This window comes from Mastomys coucha, unplaced genomic scaffold (assembly GCF_008632895.1).
Source record: "Mastomys coucha isolate ucsf_1 unplaced genomic scaffold, UCSF_Mcou_1 pScaffold9, whole genome shotgun sequence".
Lineage (NCBI taxonomy): Eukaryota > Metazoa > Chordata > Mammalia > Rodentia > Muridae > Mastomys > Mastomys coucha.
The window spans coordinates 65,023,477-65,035,810 of NW_022196915.1; the positions used below are offsets into that span (position 1 = coordinate 65,023,477).

At 42.5% G+C, this 12,334-nt stretch overlaps 1 protein-coding gene across 3 annotated transcripts in view; it reads right to left on the bottom strand.

Moving 5' to 3' along the window:
- Akap11 (A-kinase anchoring protein 11) overlaps positions 1 to 12,334 on the bottom strand; it is a 49,502-nt gene extending 37,168 nt beyond the window's left edge. For all 3 annotated transcript variants that reach the window (XM_031363067.1, XM_031363066.1, XM_031363065.1), the window contains exon 1: positions 12,180 to 12,334. The gene's annotated coding sequence lies outside the window, so the exon portion shown is untranslated. The remainder of the gene's footprint in view (positions 1 to 12,179) is intronic.

Genomic DNA, 12,334 nt, shown 5'->3' on the forward strand with positions numbered 1-12,334 from the left:
TTTTTTTGTATAGTTAACACACTACTAAATGTGTCTTTAGAGAGCCCTGTCCTGGTGGTATTTTCAATAGCCACTAACCTTGCCTGGTACAGTTTAGGGGTTGTAAAGTGGCATGGAAATTTAAAGCAGGTTTTTGTTAGTGCACAGCACGAATTAGTTATATATGGGACAGTAGTTTGGTTTTTGGTTTTTTTTCTTTTGGTTTTATTTTTGGGTTTTTTTTTTTTCATCTTCAGTTGTCTGTGATGCAGCTTATATGAAGATAATTGTTGTTCTGTTAACTGAATACCACTCTGTAATTGCAAAAACAAATTGCGGCTGTTGTTTGTTGACATTCTGAATGCTTCTAAGTAAATATAATTTTTTTTATTAAAAAAAAACCTTTTTATTGATTCTTTGTGAATTTCACATCATGCACCCAACCTCACTCATCTCCCTGTCCCTTCGTATCTGCCCTCAGCCCTCACAACCTCCCCACTTCAAAAGAATATAAAAATGGGGCTGGGGAGATGGCTCAGAGGTTAAGAGCACTGGCTGCTCTTCCAGAGGCCCTGAGTTCAATTCCCCAGCTACAATATGATGGCTCATAACCATCTATAATGGGATCTGATGCCCTCTTGTGGCACGCAAGTGTACATGCAGGTAGAGCACTCATAAAAATAAGTAAATCTTCAAAAGCAAACAAACAAAAATTTCGTTGTGGAAGCTGTAGTGTGTCACAGTGTGTCCTACAGTAGATCTTTTTGTCCACACATCTTTACTTGCAAATGTTCACTACAATGAGTCACTGGTCTGGTTTGAAGCTTCGGGTTTTTGCTATACTATCAATACTGGATATAACGAGGACTTCTCTCAGATGTCCTATTGTCCTGTGTCATGGAGATTCTGCAACTTTGGATATGTAGGAGCAGCCCCTTCACTCCATCCAGCAGTTCTAGATAAGGTAGATGTTGGAGTAAGCCAACTTTGATCAAAGCCCTGGAACTGGGCCTAGGTGGCAGCTGAGTTGGTCAGCCCACCAGCTTTCCCCCACACACACTACCAGGCCAAGTTCTCCAGCACTGCCCAGGCTAGCTCACCCAATGCCACAGACAACAAGGGGCTGGGCCAGCTTCTAACTGTGCTGTTCAGGAGAGGTGCAGAGTGCTGTAACCAACAAGGGGCAAGACCTACTCTTCAGCTCTTATGACCCTGGGGTCAGCTCTCCAGTCTGCTGCAGCTGGCAAGAGCTAAGAAGAGAAGGCCATTCCCCCCACCCCACATCACACACAGCAGATGAGGGGCAGAGCATCTCTCCTGAGCTCATATCCTCTAGCCATCTCACCGACACTGCCAACTCCAGAGTCAGCTCTACTGTGCTGCCTAAGTAAGGTGCCCGGGCCACTCTCCCAAGTACTGTAGCCAGTGAGGGGCATGGCCAGCTTTCCAGCGTGCTGCAGCCAGTGGAGGTAGGGCCAGCTCTGCACAATGCTTGAACTTCAACACTGTCTGGAGAAGCAGCCCAGCCAGGGATCATCCACATTGCCTTTGATGTTAATGAGTCACATACACTGACACAGACCCCTACTGCTTCATAGCCATGGACCCAGACATGGCCCTCAGTGGCAGCGGGGGCTGGGACTTCCCCATGGCCTAAGGAAGCAGGGCAGGCTCCCCATATCAGGTTATTCCTCTCCACCTGAGTCTCCAGTTCCACCTCTCTTTCTTTCCCCTCAGTCCAACACACCATAGTGGCTCCCGCTGAGGACAAGCCGTGCAGCTGGTGGGTCTCCTGGGGTCTTCTGCCCAACCCTGACACATGGCTTAACAGCCTGCAAGTCTCTAGATATTTTCTGCCCACCCACTCCATGTGCTGTGATGATGGGTGGGCCTCTTTTTTTTTTAATTTATTTATTTATTTATTTTTGATTTTATATGGACAAACTTATCTTGTAATTTTCTAGAAGCAAACAAATTCCTTAATGATTAAAAATTTAAAACAAACACACTTCCCAAGCCTTGCTACCTCATCTCTAGCTTAAGAACCCATTCAAGTCAATAGCATCTGTAACTTGACCTTTTTTATAATCAGGACTCAGGTGTAAAACACCTTCCCAACAGTAACTGGATCCAATGACTCATTCCTCTGCACTAGCTCTCAAATAACAACTTGAAAATCAGATTGTTTCTAAAGCCAAACACAAGATCCAATTTCATCAATTCTATTCTTTATTTATTTATTTATTCATTTTACACCCCACTCACTGCCTCCTTTCCCAGTCACCCCCCTCCACATTCCTTCCCCTATCTCCATCCCCTTCCCCTCTGAGCAAGCCCGCCCCCAAGGTAACCCCCATCCTAGCACTTCAAGTCTCTGTGAGGTCTTAATATTTTTGTTTTTATTCCTTGTCCCCATTGGTTTTCTTCCTATTTAGTTTTCCAAAGATACTTTACCTATGGTTTGAACTACACAATTAAGCTCCTAATTTAGAGTTTCAGTTCAGTTCTATGCTTTAGTTTCAATTCCTCTTATCTAAATGTTCCACTAGACATTAAAGTTAAGTATCTTTACAATGGCTTGGATATGGGCTGTTCCCAGAGGCTCACATCCTAGAGAACTGGTCACCAGTATGGTAGAGATAGTGGAATAGTAAAGAGTTGGGGCTCCATTAGGCCCTGGAGGCACAACCATCACAAATGAATTAGTGTTGCTCCATGGCAGTCCTAGCTCCCACTGGACTAGAGCAAGCACTCCAGAGCAGCTCCTTCCAGCTGTCTGGCTTCCAGTCCACCACTCAATCTCTTCCCCTAGCACACACTCAGGCCATGATACTATCCACTATGTTGTGATTTACCCAGAAAGCCCTGACCAGGGGCTGAAAAGGTGCTTTATATGGGACTTTCATTCTCTAAATTTGTGAGCTAAATAAATCTATTCTCTCTAGAAAACAACTCACCTCAAGTATTTTGTTAGAGAAACACAAAATAGACTAAGTCAAGTACAGTTACTATAAAAATAACTATGTTTAAAGCCAGGTGTGGTGGCATAATCTGAGCACTGGAAGGTAGAGAGGCAGGTAGATCTGAGTTCAAGGCCAACCTGAACTCAACCTAGACTCGACAACCTGAACTCGAGCTAGAACTACACAGAAAACCTCTGTCTCCTAAATAAATAAATGTGAAAAGTGTGCTTAAGACTTGACTAGAGCTCTAAACACTCTCCATTCTTATTTCATTATAAACCAGCAAACTAACTATGGCCAACCATAATTCCCCTCCATCCTTACTGATGAGCACAGCTAATAAATTACTAATTCCTGATCTGTCATGGTCTAAAGTCTACTCACTTTTTGTGCATCTTCAAAGATCTCTGAGGAAAGCCTGATTCATCCCTCATCTTTCCTTGCCCCTTTCCCAACACTCAACATGTCCTCTACGCTTTCCAAGTGGTTGACTCTTCAGGTCCATTGTTTGTACACATCTCTTTTGTGACTCAGGAGATTAAATTTGTATTTGAAAATGGTAGGATTAAAATGCCTGCTAAATAAAAGGCAATCTTATGATTGCACACATTTGTAATGTTAGGTTCAGGGCTGAAGCAGGACTAAGAGGTCAAGACTGGTCTAGGCAAGACTCTCAAAGTAATCTTATTTAAAGAGCAAAGAATACTTAAATGTTCAAATAGGTATGCCTACATTTAATGTATTTTTAAGTTTATTAACAGGTCCTACTGTGTTTGAGATATGTAATAAATGTTCTAAATATATTTTAACACATACCAAATGGCCAAGTGTTAAATTTAACTTTCCACTGAACTACAACAAATCAGATAACATACATATAAAACACTGGTTTTCAAACATCAGTCAACAGCAATGCAGGGTGTAACTGATACCTCAGAAAGGAAACACTGCCTGCCAGCTACTTCCAGGTCACAACACAGTGAGTTTTGGAGACAATGCTGGCTCCTGTTATAGAACAGAGTATTAAAGGAAGAACACAAGGGCAGCACATGCTCCAGGGGTCTGAAGGAAGGGTTCCTGTAACTGTCAGTTAAATACGAACTGAGCATGAGGTTGAGAAGTGATCCAAGAGCAGTATACCAACCAACACTTAAGACCAGAGTTTGAAATACTTCATACTCTCACCAACAGTCAAGAAAAGCAAAACTCTTGCAGCCCATCAGACAACATGCAGCCTCCACAGAAGCCACCCACATTGGGAAATCCAACAAAACTTCAACGTGGACCTAGAAACAACCCTACAGAGTACAAACAGTCTAACTCTGCATTCCAACTACAGTCAGCTCTCTGGAAAAGTGCACATCTGGAGTCAATAAAGAAAACCTCAAAGGTGGGCAGACAATATGCAAAGGAGGGAAATCTGACTCTAACAGGGAGAGGAAAAAAGGGCAACAACTGCACACCTAGAAGTGAAACACTGGGAAAAATGAGAGATAAGGATGGAGGGCGGAGAGACCATGAAATCAATGTTATGGTATGTGATGGCTGATCCTGGTTGTCAACTTAACGTCATCTGGAATCAATGAAAACCCAGGTAGCTGGACACACCTATGAAGGAGTCTCTTGTTTAGCTCACTTGAGAAGATCTGCCTGAAATCCAAGTCCTCTGAGGCAGAAGACCCACCCTAAATCTTGGCTACCCCTTCTGGGGGCAGCCTACATAAAAGGACTTGAGCCGGGCAGTGGTGGCCCACGCCTTTAGTCCCAGCACTTGGGAGGCAGAGGCAGGTGGATTTATGAGTTTGAGGCCAGCCTGGTCTACAGAGTGAGTTCCAGGATAGCCAGGGCTACACAAAGAAACACTGTCTCAAAAAAATAAAAATAAAAATAAAAATAAAAATAAAAATAAAAATAAAAGGACTTGAAAGAAGGAAGCTTTTGCTGCTTGCCTGTTAGCTCACTCTTGCTGGCAAGCTCATCTACCCTGATGCTCACACATTGCTTCACTGATAGTAGAAGCTTTTCTGCAGGATTTCAGCATAGACTGAAGACCAGCCAAGACACTAAACATCAAGGGCTGAACAACTACTGGACTTTTGGGTTTTTTTCTTTAGGAGCAGCCAGTTTTGGACCAGCCAGTCCACAACCTGTAAGTCACACTAATAAACCCCCTTTAATACACACAAACACATTCAATAAATTATGTTCCTCTACAGAATCAACTAATATACTGTGCTCCATATAGTCAGGGGAAGAAAACGAGATCATGATAAAGGAAGAAACACAAGCCACCAGACGAAAGCAGAATGTCTGCGAGTGCAAGGGGGGAACCCTGCACAGGAGCAGGTTAAGCTGAGAGGAGTGGTAGGGAGATGGGAGAGAGGATGAGGTGAAGGGTCAACCAAAACCAAAGATTTTGATAAAACTAAGTATGAAGAGGAAGCCTGCACATGTTATTAAGTGAACAATTCAATGCCAGGGTTGAACTCCTTATGAGTTGTTAATCAGGGAGTTTCTACAGTCAACAAAACAATACAGGTAATTGTCACTGCTGGTGTTTGCTACAGACCATGTTACTGAAGATACCACTTGGAACTGAAATAGAAGCTTCCTCCCTGCTGGTTAGCCTTCACAGTGCTGGAAAGTGCTATGGAAGTTGTTGGGGGTGGATTTTCATAAACAGGCTTATTCACCTGTACTACATTATTAACCTGCCAGGTAAGATCTGCCCACTGATGCAATAAAGGCAAATTATGGGAATAACCAATGGCTTTCTAACTGTAACAAGAGGGAGTTCACATCTGGTACTGCAAAGCAAAAGCCCTAGTAGCTGGTGGATCACAGGCCCTAGTGAGAAAGCTACAGCTATAGTTTCACAGAATGATGTGCCCACCAAATTATCTTCTAAATACTCTGTTTAGCTCCATAGATCAGTGATGGACAGTGGTAAATGCAGACTAACAACCAGCCAGTGATGAGAATAACTGACTACTGAATGCTCAGGAGGCCTACATTATCCCTCTAATTCAGAAAACATCAACAGAGAGAAGACAGATGGAATGCTGTACTCCCTACATGACTTGGCATGGCACTCTTGAACTCAAAGAAGCTGTACTCACCTAGACAAGACCCACATAAGACTGGGCCCATCAACATTTGTTTCAAAGAAGGAGGGACTCACAAAGGCTCGACCCCTCCCTGAGCATATTTATAGGAGTTAAAAGTACCTATGAAGTAGGCCCCACAAGACTTCCCCCTCACCAACAACAGATATACAATAAATGGTTGATGAGAGAGAGGGAGAGATTTCCTTTAGTGTGGTAGCCACTGGTGAGATGCTACAGTCCTGTAAACAATTCCTCACCTACACTATATAAGCAACCCTACTAAAACTCACTGGGTCACCAAAAAGTCATCAAAGTAGAAAGAGACTAATTGGAAAGAGAAAGGGAGTCACAAGGAGTGGGAGGACATAATAAGTTAATGGGGTGAGTATGACTAATACATTATATTCATATACAAAACTGTCATGACACTGTGCAATTCCTATATTAATAAAAAAGTTAAAGATAAAGGAAGTATTTCTAAAATTAAAAACATGCTAAATGCATTAACAGCAGATTTAATACTGAAGTGAAATCGTAGATAACATAATAGAAAATATCACAGCAAAACACAGGAATTTAAAAACAGGTAACCCCACAGTGTCAGGACCTATTAAGCATCATTTTTTTAAAAAGTAGGTACATGGAGTCCCAAAGACCAGGTGGGGGACAGAACCATAAACAAGAAGGCGAAGCAGTCTAGAATTGGTCTAGAATGTACCAAATTTGATGAAAATAATGGCAGATCCAAGAAAATCCAATAAATATTTAAAAAAAAAAAAAGTAAAAACCACCCATGTGAATCACAACCAAATGGCTAGAAACAATAGAACATCTTCCCAGTGATGAGGAAGTTGAGTGAGGAGGCCAGCAGGCCTCACACCTAGGCAGCCTGACGCAGGGCAATGATCATCAGCTCTAACAATGGAAAGAGGGCAAAGTGTTAACAGACACACATGATAAAAAAATCTCTCAAAGATTAAGACAAAATAAAATTCTTCTCACTAATCAAAGCTGTGAGGATTCATCATCAGTTGATCACAAGAAATTAACTATGAAAAATTCTTCAGGCAAAGAAAAATAATACCGGATGGAACCTGGACCTACCAAAGTAATAATGAAGGTTGAAAATGGTAAGAACAGTGATATAAGAGTATTTCCTCAGTTTGTAGTTGCTTTTAAAAAATGTTAAAAATAGCAATTGATTAGACACTGAAGTGAAAAGCACGACAGAGAGAACAAAGGATGTGGTGGGTGAGCAGTGAGAAGTCAGCCACTAGATGCTACGTCACATATGAAATGGTATTGTGTGAAAACAAGCTGTGCTGAGCTAAAGCTATAAACCCAACAGTGACCAACAGAGAAACGAAGCAGAACTAACATTAATAGTGAGCAGTGGGCAGACACGGGTGATGCTGTCCTCTCCTGCAGAGACAAGGCCAAGGCTCACCTCACGGCATGACAATAGCATGGCAAGGCAGGACTCAAAAGTCGGTTCCTTCCTCAAACACAGACCTGCTGCTTGCCTTACTAAACGTAAAAATACCACAACTATCCCAACTGCCTTCCAAAACAATAGCCAATTATATTAAGAAGAAAGAGCATTTCTACAATGACTAAGGCATTTGCTTTCTGATAGCTCCTGGCTTTCTATATTTTACTCCTAAGTTAACCCATTCTTGCATGTACAAGATACATCTTGTTCTGACCACCAAAATGGCTAGACCAGGCTTTGCTGTAGAGGTGGCCCTATCTGTCCTCTGGATGCCAGCAGACCTACACAGCTGTGAAAATCAACTCTCCAGGAGTCATCTCATGCAGAGCAAAGCTAACTTTAGCACTTGAGACTATGGTGCCTTATTACAATTAAATGGATTTAACTACTAGCATTAACTACTAGCAACATTCACCTGCCAGTCCTGGAGTGTGTAAGTAACTGTGGCTAAGATACAACAGCAGAAAGCCTTTCAGTCAAGAGTTCACTTATACCCCAAGACCAGGCCTTACTTATCTCTCTACATACCTCAAAGGCCTTATCAAAACAAAACCATCTTACTAAACTGAACAAACGAGAAAATGAAGGAATTGTCAAGCATATGAAATTGAGGGACACGTGCTAACAAGTGACGTTATTGAAGGACGAGTCGAGTACTTAGACAAGAAGTGTTTGAAGTTAACCATATTTGTTTTCTTAAACAGCTATAGAAAAATGTCACTGATCTTTCAACTGCATCCCAAGTTTGGCTTCTCTTCTAAAGTATGTCTAAGCCCAGCCAGCCACTGGTATTTCAAGGATGAGGGCCTTGTTGACAGATATTAAGTATGAACTGTAACGCCCTCTATAGCAATTGTAAATACAACTTCAAAAAGAAAATACACAAACTAAAGCCTTAAGAGTTATTGTCAATGTGATCATGCTGTCAAGACCATAGTTATGTTTTTAATATTATGCATTAACCTCTACAAGATTGTTTCTAAACAAAATTATGGTAGATTTTGGAATCATGGAACACCTGCAACTCCCTGATCTAACCATACATTACTGAAAAGCATTACAGATATAAAAAGCCTCTGCCCCAGGCTGCCAGGAGCAAAACCATGTGAGTGAATCTAATGATGCACAGGGCATGCTGCTTGGCTTAGTACTCATATAAGCCTGCACAGAGGCCATTCACTCACAGGGTATATAAGGAGCAACTAAAAAGAAGAGTGTGAAACATGAAGTTAAGGTTTGAACTTTAGAGAAGCAGAGGGAAGCACAGCCTTCACCAACTATACAATAAGATGGTGCTTACATCAACTATACAATAAGATGGTGCTTACATCAACTATACAATAAGATGGTGCTTACATCAACTGTACAATAAGATGGTGCTTACATCAACTGTACAGTAAGATGGTGCTTACATCAATAAGGTAGTATCCAAAAATAAACTAATAAACATATTTACAAAAGAAAAAAAAAAGCCGGGCGGTGGTGGTGCACGCCTTTAATCCCAGCACTTGGGAGGCAGAGGCAGGCGGATTTCTGAGTTCGAGGCCAGCCTGGGCTATACAGAGAAACCCTGTCTCGAAAAAACAAAAAACAAAAAAAATTATTTAACATTAAGCCTGGAAATGTTACTCTAAGAATCATTCACATATCCAAAATTTAAAGCTGATCCAAGACAGAAGAGGATATAAGATTAACCAAAAATCTAAAGGAATAATCACCATCAATGGTTCAAGGCAGGTAAAAAGAAGAAAAATAAAAGCAGTGGGGAACCACAATTATATGGCAATCTAAAACACAGGTGGTAGAAATTTTTAAGAAATAGTTCTAAGTATGTGTGTTCAGCACTAGACTAAAAAGAAAAATGACAATTTCTTCTCTGGACACTCCAGAAGCCCAGTCCACAGTCAGCAACAAAACAGTCCCCATCAGACTTCTGCACCATAACTGCCATTTGCCAGCTAGAAAGACATTGCTGCACATAAGTGAATCTAGAATTCTCATGGTATTATTATGCCCATTATATAAACTGTCTTAAGCAGCCGGTCCAACCTAACAAACCCAGGATAACCTGTCCTGGAAAGGGACCACTGAATCCAGTTACAACGCTAGGTAGCTGAGACCAAATGAAATGCTGGGCTTGGGGGAAGAATTCAAACTCCAAGATACTACTGTATACCATAGGTACTCATCATCTCCTCCCAACTACAGACCTCCCCCATCTTAAAGACCTTGCTGAAACAGTTTGAAAAAGCTCAAATCCTAAAATCTACCAGGCACTCGTGTGGTTCCCCACCCTCCATCTCCTATCCCCATCTTCCTACTCCACACTACAACCAACTTGACAGGAAGTGGAAAGTTGACCTCGACATTCTCTCGACATATATACGTTTAGAACTGAGAGTGGAAGAGGTCTGTTAGGAACCATGATGCAAAGCCAAGGTAGGTCTGATATAAACATTCTGGCAAACCAAAGAAAAACCCCAAGAGGTTTCAAGAGGCCAGGATTTAACAACTGAAGAGGGCATAGTAGAGATAAGAGAACTAAGAGAAAACTTGATGCGCTTCAACCTCAAGGCTTTCCAGAGTTAGAATCACAAATTGGAGCTTAGCATCAGTGCTCCAACACCATGACAAATGCTTTTTTCATGTAAGCTAATTCTAACGGCTTTCTGATTCTGGCAGCCGAGTGAGCCTCAAACCATTAAGGGAAAGTAGCAAGTTAGCAGAGGCTAACACAAAACCCACCAAGCTTCCTCCTCCTGTCAAGTCCTGCCAATAATCAATACATTCTACATGCTTATCTCCAGGAGCCCCCTTTCAACTAATTTCTTTCTGTGAGGATGAACAGAAAAAAAAATATAGATCTGCCCCATTTGATTTTAAAATGGTAAAAGCACATTTTTCCTGTGCCAGAATGCCAGTGTTTATGCCCAACTACCACTCAGTCTAAACTCAAGAGTTTTCTAACCTAGCTCAACACTTATTCTCTCTGAGTGGTTTTTTTTTTTTTAACTCCTGGGGCCATTTCACAAAAAGAAAAAAAGAAAAAAACATTTTTACATAAGTAATTACTCCATCCAATGTTAGCTATTTCAGTTGCTTTCCAAACACAAGACAAAGCAACCATTGCCCTAAAAGTCTGAAACCCTTGCCACAAGTTAGAAACACTAGCAACAGTCTTCCTCTCTCTCTCTCTCTCTCTCTCTCTCTCTCTCTCTCTCTCTCTCTCTCTCTCTCTCTCTCTCTCTCTCTCTCTCTGCCAAGATGAATTTTGAATGTAAGGGAACTCTTGTTATCTCCTTTGCTCACTCACCTAAGTTTTTCATATCTTCCTGTATGGCTAGAATTCCCCTATTTATAACTGGAAATTTCCCTTTAGACAACCTGCTGCATTATGATCCGAATTGGCTGAGTTCCTTTCCCAGACACTAAATCCTTGGAACTAAAATAAAATGTACCATCCTTTCTCCCAGAGGATTTTCTTCTGTTTCCTAGACGCAGTCCTGGAATTCAGAGGCTTGAGAAGGCTAGCACATCTCTCACTACAGTTCTGGAACTCCAACTTCAGTACCTTCAACAACTGAGAAAAATCACTGGGCACAGGGTATATACTGCCAATTCCTTCCCAGGCAGATCAGCTGAGCAGTTCTGCAGCTACCTACATTAGCCACAGTTCAGCTTACAAACCCACTTCTTCCCCAATTCCCTCATATCCCTTTATCCCTCATAAGTCAGTTCCTAACAACACAACTAATTGCTTAATTTACTGCCAACCCATGATTCACAGTTCCGCCTGGGAAACACAATTAAGTATGAATAACCAGGTTATTCCTTGAAAAAAATGCTCCTATAATTTGAAAGACTAGGTGGCACTATTTAAAATGACATCAATCATACCAGGCACTGGGCTGCCTTTTACCCAAACACACACACACACACACACACACACACACAGTCACAAAGATACACAGACACACGCACCAAACAAACGCGAAGACATTAAAACAAAATCATCTTTGCATGAATAAATACTCCATCTTTCCTGATATTCTTATATTTTTTTAAATATTTTCATACGTGACAAAATTGAGTATCAGTATAAATAACACTGCTAACAAGGTGAGAAGATGCAAAGGAAAACAAGCGTCTTAGGAGCAAATGAATAATCACAAGGCTGAAAAGAACTGCGAATATTAACTCCAGTATGCGCCAAGGCCATTAGCGATATGTCTCAGCAGTATTGCTCACCGTGAAATGCCTTAATGCCTAAAGCTAAGCCACCTCCAACTAATAGAGCTTTTTTTTTTTCTCTCCTTTTTAAAGACGGTAAGCAGAGCTAAAGGACTGTCACCAAGCCATACCAGGGGCTTAGACAGTGCTGTCACTGTGGTTTGGCCAGCCCATTTTTCCATCGGATAGCGCTATTCGGATGCTTGGGCAGCCTGGGAGCGACGTGACAGCGGCATCCGAGGTGAGGGCAGCGCCGGGGACCAGGGCTCCGACGCCGCCAGGGAAGGATGCTGCTGCGGAGGACAAAGTGCACTGTCCTCCCGCCCGCGCCCCCACGCAGCGAGGCCACGGCTGCCCGGCCGCAGTCTGCACCCAGCCCGCCGGCTTCCCGCTCCCTACCCCGCTCACCTGGCGGCACAGCCTCTCAGCTCCCGGGCATGTCACCCTTCCGTGACGGCCCGCAACGCCCGGTGGCGCGAGCCGCAGCGCAGCAGCGCTCCCTCGCCCGCCCCAGCCCGCGACGCCACGGCCGCCGCCTCCCCACGCCGCCCACTCACTCTCGC